The sequence below is a fragment of the Cryptomeria japonica genome, unplaced genomic scaffold (genome assembly GCF_030272615.1).
Source record: "Cryptomeria japonica unplaced genomic scaffold, Sugi_1.0 HiC_scaffold_17, whole genome shotgun sequence".
Classification (NCBI taxonomy): Eukaryota; Viridiplantae; Streptophyta; class Pinopsida; order Cupressales; family Cupressaceae; genus Cryptomeria; species Cryptomeria japonica.
The window spans coordinates 1,030,842-1,043,751 of NW_026728839.1; positions in this window are offsets into that span (position 1 = coordinate 1,030,842).

Genomic DNA, 12,910 nt, shown 5'->3' on the forward strand with positions numbered 1-12,910 from the left:
AGGAATTTATTTTCTCTCTAGCTTTTTAAGTTGGATAAAAAGAATTCACTTTCCTTTGTTTTAAAAAGAATCTCATCTTTCATTTTGGGTTAAACATCAACAAATCTTCAATTTGGGCTTAAAAATAATTTCATCTGCAAGTTAAAAAGAACCACAAATCAAACAAACTTTGCTTTCTTACAAGATAGGGACAAACATTTCAATTTGGGCTTAAAACAAACCAACAATCTTTCATTTCTTGCAAGGATAAAATTCACAATCAACCTTTTATTTGCAAGTTAAAAAGAACAATCAAAACTCGTCCATTTTTGTTTACAAAGCGATTTTACTTTTAACGTGCTTTTAATTTTGTTGACCAAGATTTTCACTTTCCTAGTTAGAAAACAAATTTCTTTGTGGAATTAAACAGAACATCATGTCTATTGGAGCAATATCTCCAAATGGCAAATAGATCACATTGCAATAAATAGTTAAAAAGAAAAAGTGTTTTTCATGATTGGCACGCTTGTGCAAAACTATAGAGTGGTCTCTTTTCTAACACACACTATCCTCTCCCTTGGCTCTCGTGGTCCTAGGTGCAAGAGAAAAGTGTTAGTAATGCTCTAAATTTTTTATTTTTAAGAGAGGTCTGCCAAGAGACACATCACTCTTGGGAATGACCTTGCACAGTAAATCCTTCGAGCTGCTATAGAAATCAGGTGACAGCAAAAGATATAGCCTTGGGTGTAGTTGTTCCTACTGTGTAACTTGTCGAAAGGACATATGGGCCCCACCACACGTTACAAGGCTCTTAAGTGAGTCACTGTATAATGAACTTACATCCAAAGACATCAAACATTACTAGACACCTATTTTAGAAGCCCACGCATTCTATTGATTGAGGATATTTGTGAAAAATTCAGTGCAAGAGCATAGATGGTTTTGCTCCCAAGATACTCACCATACATATTTCCTTGAGTAGAAACAGAGCTTTTTGAAAGGCTACTTGTAGCTTGATGAAAGTGGTGACTTCCCCATCATAGAGATCATCTACCTGTTATCCTTGCGAAAGACTTAGCATATCACATCCTTACCTGCCACGGCAGGATTCATAAGGTATGTAGTACCAAAGTCAAAGAAATATCAAGATGTGGGCTAAAAATATCGCAACTGGCCATGACCTTAGGGATAAAAAGTGTTTGAGTTGTCTATTGGTATTTTGGTATGGTTTTGTCATTGATGTCAACACCTACTAAACACTTATCAACTCTGGCACTTTGGAGAATCAGCAACATTCACCGGCAAGCAAATGACTCATACACAGTCACCGATATCTGGTACACCGGTAGGATATAATGTTCACCGACACTTGGAATGACATGGAAAACACCTGGTTATGTCAAAGACATCATTTGGACACTTTGTCTTGAAGATTTGTTTATTGGTAAAGTCGTATTTGCATATTTGCTGCTACTGGCAAATAGATCCAGGTTACACACCGACAGGTTTATGTTTTCCAGATCAGCACGACACACTATGGAGATGATTTATTATTGTTGTAAATGCATTAAGCCGATATGTTGAATCGGTTATTGCATCGGGCATTAATTTATTTGTAAATTGATTTTATTGTAATATCCTTTAGAGTCGACCTACTAAAATTGGTCTTAGGTTATGGTATAAATGTAAGATCGGATGTGGAATGCGAAAAAGGATTGTGTGAAGTTATATGCGAGAATAAGCAGAGCTATACACGTAGACATCATCTAAAGGTTGAAGGAGGGTTTTGTAAAGACAATCAGGACTATACCGATACTGAATCCAACATAGAAAGATGCTAATTTAAGCAGTACATCCATATTGGATTTAACCATCCAATTGTAGTCAGTGTGACTCCCATTTGTGATTGAGCAGTGAGCTCTAGGCGCTTGGCCTTTTTGTATGTGCAGACCCCATTTGTATACACATATATCTGTAGTAGTATCATCTGATTGTGGGTAAGGTTTCCCACCATGGTTTTTCCCCTTACAGGGTTTCCACGTACAAAATTTGGTGTTATTTGTTGTGGATGACTTTGTTCTTTTGTTTCATGCATTAATCCTTACCGGTATTGCAATTAATTGATATAACTATCTACCGGCATAAAAGACTGGTTTACCGGTATTAAGCATTAAAGTTGTTTAAGTTGTTTTTGGTTTAAATTTATTAGACAAATAATTCACCCCCCCCTCTCAGTTGTCTCTAGGACCTAACATTGTCTTCATCTTGTTTCAGACCAATAAAAATTTGGGCTGACTTCAGGCTTTGGGAACATTAAAATACATTTGTAAAAGGGTCAAAAAGTTCATGATTGGGTTGATTTAGACCCACACCTGTTGTGCCTTTTATTGAAAAAGGGCAAGGTCATTGTGCTTGTGTGCTTGATATTTTTGCTTTTCAAAGAAATTCAAAACAATTGAAACCAAGTATCCATCCAATGAATCTACATCAAACATTGATAAACAAAACAACATCAACAAGTGAAACAAAGTATCATTTTTTATGACCATTACTCATATCTTGAGAAAATGAAATCTTCATCAAAGGACCCAATTGAAGAAGAGACAAATTGGTTCAAGAGCTCTTCTCAAAAGAAGGAAGTTTTTCTATATCAATAGACAACTCTTTCTCTCACATAGTGTATTTTTGCGTCATATGCGCTTATACCTTCAAGGCAAATCCAAAAAATTTGACAAAGAGCCTTTACACAGTATAGAGCTTTTGATTATCATAAGAATAAAGGAGGCAAGATCAATCCTTCTTTCTTTCCTCAAATCTGTATCACATACAACGAAGATCGAGGGGAACCACCAACCCCTGAAAGAGAGGAAGAAGTAGAAACCCCCTTTATAATAGAAAGTTTTTATTGAGACATATATCCTACCCACCTCCACATTTAAAATATCACAAATCCATTTAACTCTCAAACACAAAAAGGTCTTGTCCTTAGTTCTTTCAGATCTTGCTTAATCAAACCAACAAATCACTTTCAGGGTGTCTCTACATCTAGGATCAATCATCCTAAGAGGCATTTCTACATAGGTTAAAACTAGTTTATGAGTGCATCCTCTCATTGCTAGATAGCTTGGTTTGTAACACATCTGAAACCTTGCTATACCTCATCAGATCAAAATTGTTGAAAAGCACAAGAGCAATTCACAAAGAATTATGTTGACATCCAACCTTCAGTGTTAGAGATCTATCTTTCAACAAAAATTTCACAAGACTTGTCTTCCATCAAATACTTCATCATCACATCATAAATCACTTTCACAAACATAAAAAATATGGCTCAAATGAGATCAATGAGAAACTGACAACCAGAAACTGAAGAGGAGGAAGAAAACCTCAACCATTTTCATGAGGCTTTTGGAGGAGACACAAATGATGAAGATCCCAACACTCCAACTCTAGAAGATATAGAAATAGAACAACATAATCCCAAATGCAACACACTCTTTGATGAGATCCTTAGAAACAATGCAGATGCTCACTTCTTAAGACTTTCTCAAGAGGGTGCCAAACTACCCTCCAGCTTTGATACAACACAAATATGACAAGCATCTGAGCAACATAGCCATCATGATGGTGGAAGAGGTAGAGACTACTTCTGCTATGACCCTAATCATCAAAGGAATCCACCTCCTCCTCCTCCTCCCCCTTTAGAAATAGACATGTTGAGGCAACAAGTAGAAAATCTCGCTCAACAATTAAACAGTGGTGTGAAGACTACTCGATTTTTGCTCAATGACATTTGTCCCTATCCTTTTGATAGGAACATGCTCATGCCACCTTTTCCATGAGGGTTCGAAACACCCAAATTTGAAAAGTATAGAGGCAAAGGAGATCTTAGGGATCATGTGAGAGAATTTCACTCATCTTGTTTAGAGGTGGCCTATGAGGACACCTATCTAACGTGCCTCTTTCCTCAAAGTTTGGGAGGCACAACCACACAATGGTTTTCACGACTGCCAGGTGGCATTAGAACATTTGAAGAACTGGTCCAAAAATTCATTGCTCATTATTCACACAACATAGAACATGATGTCACCATGGCAGATTTATGCAACACTAAACAAAAACTAGGAGAGTTGTTCTCAACTTTCCTACGATGGTGGAGGCAACTATCTAGTAGACGTTCCCTTCATCTACTTGAGCAAGAACTCATGGAAATTTTTATTTCCAACTTAAATAATGAAATGGAATTTTATTTAGACATGAAGGGTACAAAATCCTTTGAAGAGATGAGCACTCAAGGACTAAAATTTGAAAGAGCCCTCATTAAAAAGGGACTTATCAAAATTTATAATGAACCCAAAGATGACCCTCGGCCACATTATAATAGTGATAAACCCAAATTTTGGAACAAGAACAAGAACGTTGTCAATGATGGGATAGTAGATGCAAGAATAGTAAAAATTGCATAACATGTGGTCATATTTGCAGGACAAAATCCCCCTCCTAACAACAACACGATCAATAAACCACAAAATCAAGGTCGCAATACACAACAAGAGAAATCAAAACAAAAGCAACAAAATTATAAATCAAAACGTACATATACACCCTTATGGGAACCTATTGAAACAATATTGTGTTAATTGATATCCTCCAACCTTGTGACCTTACCAAAAACATCTAATTATGAGCCTCAAGTTAAGCCTTCATGGTGATGAGATCATGAACATTGTGAATTTCACCAGGGAAGAGGGCATAAGACAAGCAATTGCCATCAACTGAAAGATCTTGTTCAAGATCTTATTGATAGAGGAGAAATTGAAATTGAAGGACATGACCCTAAAACATCCAATGATGATCATTTAATGTTCAAGAATCCTCTTCCATCACATGATCAAAGGGTTCCTTCCACTTTAGGGAGAAACACAGATACCACAACTAATTACACACAAGCTGCATACAATTATACTGTGAATCACCTGTATGATGCGGATGAACAAGTTGCAACTCTTACCATCAAAAATCCAAATCCTGCATTCAACGTTGTTACGCATCGTAGCAAGATTACTATTCAAGTGGTACCACAAGGAATGACATCCCTCCCCAAGCAATATAGTCTTGTAGACAAATCGGATAAAATGGCAACCCTCATCTTCATATTAGAGCTCTTATGCTTATCTCCATCACACAAAACAATCTTGGACCAAGCCCTCCAAGAAGCGTCAGTCCCCGCCAACCTCAACATAGATCAGTTTCAAGCCATGGTTGGTAATCTGAAGTCATCACCATGTCTCACTTTTATTGAAAGTGACGACTCATCCTTCCAACAACCCCATAATGCCTCCCTCCATATTGAAGGATTTGTGAACCAACATAGAATCAAGCGAGTCTTGATTGACAATGGAGTCGGCTTAAACATATGCATATTGCAGTTAGTCACAACATTGGGTTATGTAGTAGAATCAGTGGATGCCAACAAAAAGATAACCATTAAGGCATATGATGATGCAGAACTTTCTTCCAGAGGAGCAGTTATATTACCTATCAGGGTTGGGCCAGTGGTGAAGCATATAGTTTGCCAGGTTCTAGGCCTTCTCTGCCATACAATCTCTTATTAGGGAGACCTTGGATACATGCCATGCAAGCAGTCACATCTACCTATCACCAATGTATCAAGTTTCCACATAATGGGGTAGAAATTACAATCCTTGGTGATGCTAATCCATCTGTATATTGTAATAAAATTGACCATCAGCCAGAGATCACCGGGCCTAACAATAGGGAAGTTATTCCTTCCTCATCATATGTAAATCTAGCCTCTCTTTCTAGCTTAATAACCCCTACATCAAAGAAGGAGAATTTGAAAATGAAAATGACCGAGGAAGGTCCTGGGGAATACAATCTTAGCCAACTCTTTTATGTTGGGTAGTTACTCAATAGGGAATTTTCTATTGACATCAGTAGTTGATCAATTTAACCCTGTTTGCCCTCCAAGCCCTAAATATCAATAGTTTTTTTTTTTTTCTTATAAATTTTTCATATGCAGTCGAAATAGAGAAAACAAGATATCATCGCAAAGTTAATGCCAATGCCGATATGTATCTAGTGGTGGTTTTGCTATATCTTACACCTTTTTCCATTCCAAAGTCAATCTTTATTTTATCATTTTTGAAGCCATAACTTGAGGAAATAGACTCTATTTTTTTACTATTGCATATCGTAAAAAATCTCTCAAATTCCTCTATTTAGATTTGGAATCATTATTTTTCGAATATTCACTAGGTACTTAGTGATCTTAATTTATGTCACTTCTCAATTTTATGTTTTCTCAGCTTATACAAGTGCAAAAGGGTTCATTTTTCTTTTTGTGGGGGGTAGAAGAGTCAACTTTCAGATTCTTATATTGTTCTAACCCTAGCCTAATGGAATATTTTCCAATTAAGAAACCCACCCCTCATAACTATCATAGTTGGAAGCTAAAATAGTTAGATTGCTTTGGTCTAGGGGTTTATGGTCCTGTTTAGATGAAACCTAGCCCACTTTGAGTCATGAGTAACTTGATATCATTTATCATAGGGATAAGGTGGATTAGGTTATCGATTTGATTGGCCTACATGTTCTAGACAAGACCTAGTTCTATGTTGATTCATGCACCATTGCTAGGGCTATGTGGCTCAAATTTGAGAAATTTTTTAGGGGTATTGATTTTTGTGCACTTGAGTTTGAGAAATATTTGACATAATTGGTGCTTGATTCATTTCAATCTATTGAGGGATTTCTGGAGAATTCCAAATACATCAAATCATGTATATAGGGTTGTGGAAAGAAAAATATTGATAAAGAGTGCATCTTCCTAATTTTGTCTAAACTTCAAGGCCAATTTAAGTTCTTTGCTTCATCATTCTATTCCACCATGGATGCTTTGGGTACCACATTTAGTATTCCTACATTTGAGGTGTTTTGTGAGTGCTTAACAAGGGATTAGGCCAATATGTCATAGTTGGATCTAGTCTTTGGTTCTAATTCTCAAGCCTTGGTTGCTCATACTCCTCTATCTACAAGAAAACAAAGGTAGAGAATAGAGGTACACAGTCTACTCAACCGGCTCCAGCTTCAAAGTCTCATGTACATGATTTAGATTCTTAGAACTCCTCCAAGAAGTCTATCCACTAAGGACAAGCCTAAGTACTCTTATTGCACCAAGATAGGACATGATAAACATTAGTGTTATGTAAAATAGATTGATGAGTTGAAAGAACTTCTTTGAAAGAACAATATTTAGCCATCTTCATGTAGTGCATCATCTTTTGCCACTTTAGAAATTGAACATTTTGGGTCTTCTTCATCTATGACACATGGTAAAGACAAGATGAAAGGCCAGGCTCTCTTTGCATCAACACATCTTTAGTATTCTAGGTGACTTCTAGATTTAGGAGCTTCACATCATATGGTATCAATAAAGGGAAAGTTCTCTTCTTTTGAGCATCATTCTTTTCCATAGATTTTGATGAGTATTAACACTTATATGAGTGTTAATGGGACTAGTTCTATTGAGGTTGATAGGGACACATTCAAAAATGTTCATTCTGTCATTGCATTATCTTCCATTATCCTTTCCATTGAATAGATCACTCACAATGGTACATGAATGATAGTTGAGTTCATCCCTAATTCATTTCTCACTAGAGATATTCATAGTAGAGAGCTTGTTGTAGTTGGCAGCGTTGATCATGCATCTTGATTGTATGAATTCTCTCATTTTGCTCCCATAAAGATGCATTTGTTCCTATCTCTCATGCATCAAGAGTGAATCAAAAATATGAAGAGAGGTTTGGTCACTCGAACCTATGTGTGCTTTAGTCATCTATAGTGATTCATGAAACTTGTGTTGATATTCCTCCACATCCTACTTTCGAGATCTGTTTAGTTTAGCAGGCTGATTGTTCCTTTTTAGTTTCACCAAAGTAAGATGAGTACTTGACATATATGCGATGGTTGTTTGATACATCACACACTTTAGACATTGGGAAAATGATTGAGGATATTTCATTCCTCTTCGATGGCAACTTGAGAATTCTTGTCATCCCATTTTTTGTTCCTTTAGAGGTTATTCATTAGGTATCTTCATAGTTGTTTGAATTTTATTCACTTAATTTAGCATATCATGATTCAAATAGTTGGACAATTGTTTAGTCTTCTGTGGCACACATCATGAGAATTTTCCTTCAATTTCCTTTCATGGATTTGTTTTAGCCTTGGCCACTTTAATTTTTCTTTCCAAGGAGAGGAACATGGTTTTCCACTCTTTGATCTTCATTAGCATTCATCGTCGAGCCTACATCTTCAACATTCGATCTTCTTCATTATGGGAGGGGATACATCATCTCTTTTTTACTCTCTTATGGGTGGAATATTGATTATACTTATGTGACTAATTTAGTACTTGGGGGTACATTTTGAGTCCTTCATGCTTGTCACATGTACTTTATTTTTCATTTCTTTTAGGGTAAGTGCAAAAAGTTGAGTCATCTTAGAGTGGAAGTTTTGGAGCTGGCCAAAAAAATAAAATGTGTCGAACGAAATAGAATCTCTTTATGTTTCGAGGTTAGGAGCCAAAATTTGAAATAGGATCTCAAGCTTAAATCTATGAAACAAGATACTATTTCATAAATGAGATCTTTTTTGAAATATAAAATGGGATCACATTTCTTTTTATATTGTTTATTTTTCTATATTGAAAATGACTTATATATACATGAAATATAACATTTAAGTATAAGTCACATTTCAATATGTAAGTTATATTTGATGTATATATTGAAATGATTTTTGAGAGTGATTTCAAATCTATAGGAGTTATAATGCAAATTCCAGATTTTAAAAGATCGTATAAATTTTTAGACAATCAAAATTTAGTAATCATTGGGATTCTATCAACATTTTCTCTCTCTCTCTCTCTCTCTCTATCTCATTTTCTTATCCTCCTTGATCTCTAGACCCATCTATCTCCATATTACTCTTCCTCTATCCCCTCTCTACCTCTCTATATCACTCTCTCCTCTCTCTCCCAAAATATAGATCTATCTCTCTATCTCTGTCTCATATCCTTAACTCTCTTCTCTTTATCTCCTCTCTCTACACGCATCCCTAACTTCCTACCTACCTCTATTTCTCTACATATAACTTCATATCTCTCCCTCTCTACCAAAGTCTCTCTCTCTCTCTCTCTCTCTCTCTCTCCCTCTCCCTCTTCAAATTTTTATCTCCCTTCTATCCCCTCTCTACCTCTCTATCTCACTATCTCCTCTCTCCCCCAAAATCTAGACCTATCTCTCTACCTCTCTCACATCCTTAACTCTCTACTCTCTACATACCTCCCCTCACTCCCTACCTACTTATATCTCCCTACATATACCTATGTATCTCTCTCTAGGGTATATGCACGAAGTTGTGGTACCAAAAAGGTGCCACACTTCAAAAAAAATAAAAAAGGGTCATAAGGTGCGCACCTTATGACTTTGCAAACTTTAAAAAAACCCAAGTCCGCATTTTGGATGCATTCTGCATTCCCAAACCCGCATTTTGGCAATTTGGGTGCCATTTTCTTGTGCTTTCCCTTTATCGAAGCTTGATATTGGGCACTAAGTTGTCCATCTCTCATCAAAATGCCACCACACCATTGAAGAGCTCGAAGAGGTATGTATTTTTGTTTTCTTATTGTCATTTTTTATTAATTTGAAGATTAAACTAGGTTTATTGATTTAAATTTATTTTCATTATCAGGAAATGAGATTAGACAAGAAAATGTTGAAAACACTCAATCACCTCCTCATGAAGACCATATTGAAGAAGAAGCACATCAATAACTTCCTACACTCCCTAGACATCCCATAGCTACACAAGAAAAAGTATTAGGTCAAATAGAAAATAGCCAAAAAGAGCTTGAAGGTTTAATCACAAGGCTAAAAGATCTCACTGGAACAAACTCCCATAGGACAAACCTTGCCAGTTATTTGCAATCTATTGTATCTCACATACAATATGTGAGTGGGCAAATAAATTTTTGGTACAGTAAGAAGGAAGAACAAAAGCAATTTTATGCTGACAAATTATCATATGCGGTAGTGAAGAAAAAGAAAATCAATAAATTTGACTTGTGTGCTCTTTTTACGGACCCCCGAACGAATCAACCTTTACACCCTAGATGTAGGAGATTCCCTATTCATTGGTGTCATCATGAAGGGATTAAGAACAATTTTTGGGATAGGTGGTGGATGGTATTTGATCAGCCCCTATGCAATAATCATGAGGTACCCCAATACTTTTTGAGAAAATTGTACTGTGAGTTTGTCCTTAAAGAGATCCCAAACTATTTTGATTTTCTAGATTTCCAAGGTAGAGGTGGGGGTTCCTCACATGATAGAGAGGGTGCACAGCATGACCCAAATCTCCCACCAAGACCCTTGGCCAAACCTATGGTGGAGCATGTTATTATTCCTTCCATTGTGAAGGAGAGCATTGAGGTCAAAACTCTAGACTCCATTAGCTCACTCACTCAGACCCTTATACAGTATGCTAGGCTTCTAGTAGAGGGTGATACAAGTGATGATGGTGATTCTTCTAGGCATCGAGTTCCAACTCATTTTTGTCGATCTTGTGATTCTCTTTGCACTTATGATCCTAATAGTTCTGAGAATGCATGTGCATGAGCAGAGTTTTCTACAGAGAACATTGTCATGATAGAATCCTTGTTGAACAAAATATTTGGCATTGATACCCAGGTGAATTTCATTACAAGTTCATTTCATTCTTTTTATTAAATCTTATATGGAAATTTGAGAATATATCTAAATTAGTAAATTATTATGATAAAAAATCAGGGTCAAAGTGTTCACAATACTAGCAACATTCCTGCAGCACCCTTTTTCATGACTTCATCGACTCCACAGGTATACAACGAGTGAAGAAATATAATTATTATATGTAGATAGTTGAACCTTATGTGAATGATTTTCTAATTACTCATTTTGGATGTCAAATAGTTTGATGCTAGAGCTTCAACATCAACACCTCGCAATGTATTTCATTGACAATCTTTCACCCTGGTAAGCAATTTATCTTTAATGTTATTAAATAATATAGATATTTTTGGCAATTAATCAATATACTTTGTTTAATTTTCAGATGTTGACATTAGAGACTCCTCTTGCTGTCTGCGCATCAATGGAGCATTGTGTTGTTGCAGTAGTAGCAAGTTCAACTTCTTTGACAGAAGAATGAGACATATTTGTAAATTTAGTAAATTTAGCATTTCATTTGTTATCTTAATATTATGTTATTAAAATTTTTAATGATACTTGCATTTAGTTTAATTTATATTGTGATGCTTACAGGAGGGGCTTGTCACTCCAGATATTGAACGTGCACCTGTTGTGGATGGACATCATGATTATTTGTATGCGGTAAGTGACTATTCTATTATATGTCATTCTAAAATTCAATTTTTATATATGCTAACATCATTCTTTTCATTGTATCAGGTGGAGTTACAAAAAAGTCTATAGAGGAGGTCGAGTGTACGTACTCGAAAGACACCTGCATCATATACATCTCCATCCCCTTGACAGGCAAATATATCTTGTGATTTGTTTCCTTCCCCTAGAGGGAAATGAATAGAATAGGGTCCTATGTTGTATGCCTATATGGTAATTTTGAACATATGTTTTGTATTATGAATATGTGACATTCTATGTCCATATGGCTTTTGGAAAGCTCCTATTTGACTTTATTGGATACCATGTTGTATACCTATATGGCAATTTTGAACATATGTTTTGTATTATGAATATGTGACATTCTATGTCCATATGGCTTTTGGCAAGCCCTTATTTGACTTTATTGGATATCATGTTGTATGCCTTTGTAACAATTTTGAACATATGTTTTGTTTTATGAATACGTAAAATTCTATGTCCATATGGCTTTTGGCAAGCCTATTTATCCGTATTGGATATATTTGATAGTTTTAATGGTATATTGTATGGATTTGTAGCTTTTTGGTTAATGCAAATAGTTTATCATGGTTATCCATAATTGCAGTACAAATGATTAAATGAATAATTGCACAAAGTTTATGGTTACTTAATCTTTGAACCTAAATATGTGTTTGTAATCCAAGACACATGCTTAAGAAATCAACACAAATTCAATAGTTATAGTCAAAATAAGACTATATAAAGGAAACATGGAAAGAACCAAAATTAGACAATGTAGGACACCATTGTACCAATACCCATTCTAAAAAAATTGCATAGCCCATACACTTCTATTCATCTAATGCATGCACTTAAGTGATTTCGCTACAAGGGTGTGGCCCGCAACGATCAGATGAGTTGGAGAGAAAAATGAAGGCATTCCTAGCGTAAACCCAGCCACTCTGACGTGTACGAGCTTACGGTTCAGTGTCGCGATGAGCAGATTGAAAGATGGGGCATTGTGCAACTTTTCATTGAACTCATCTGACTCTTTTTGTCGCAACCAATAAAGTGTCACCACGAGCAACTGGATCCGAGTCTACCTAAACCAAGAGAGGATTTTTTAGAGTGCCATAACACAACCTTGTAGGATCAGTAGGCTCATTCTTATGATTAACAGGTGCCAAGAAATGCGATGCCGAATATTGACAACTTTGAGCAACTTGAGCACTTAGGCGATTGCGCTGCTAGAGTGTGGCCCGCAATGATCAAATGAGTTGGAGAGAAAAATGAAGGCATTACTAGCGTAAACATGGCCACCCTAATGTGTATGAGCTGACGGTTCAGTGCCACAATGAGCGGATTGAAAGATGGGGCATTGTGCAACTTTTCATTGAACTCATCTGACGCTTTTTGTCGCAACCGAGAAAGTGTCACCATGAGCAATTGGATCTAAGTCT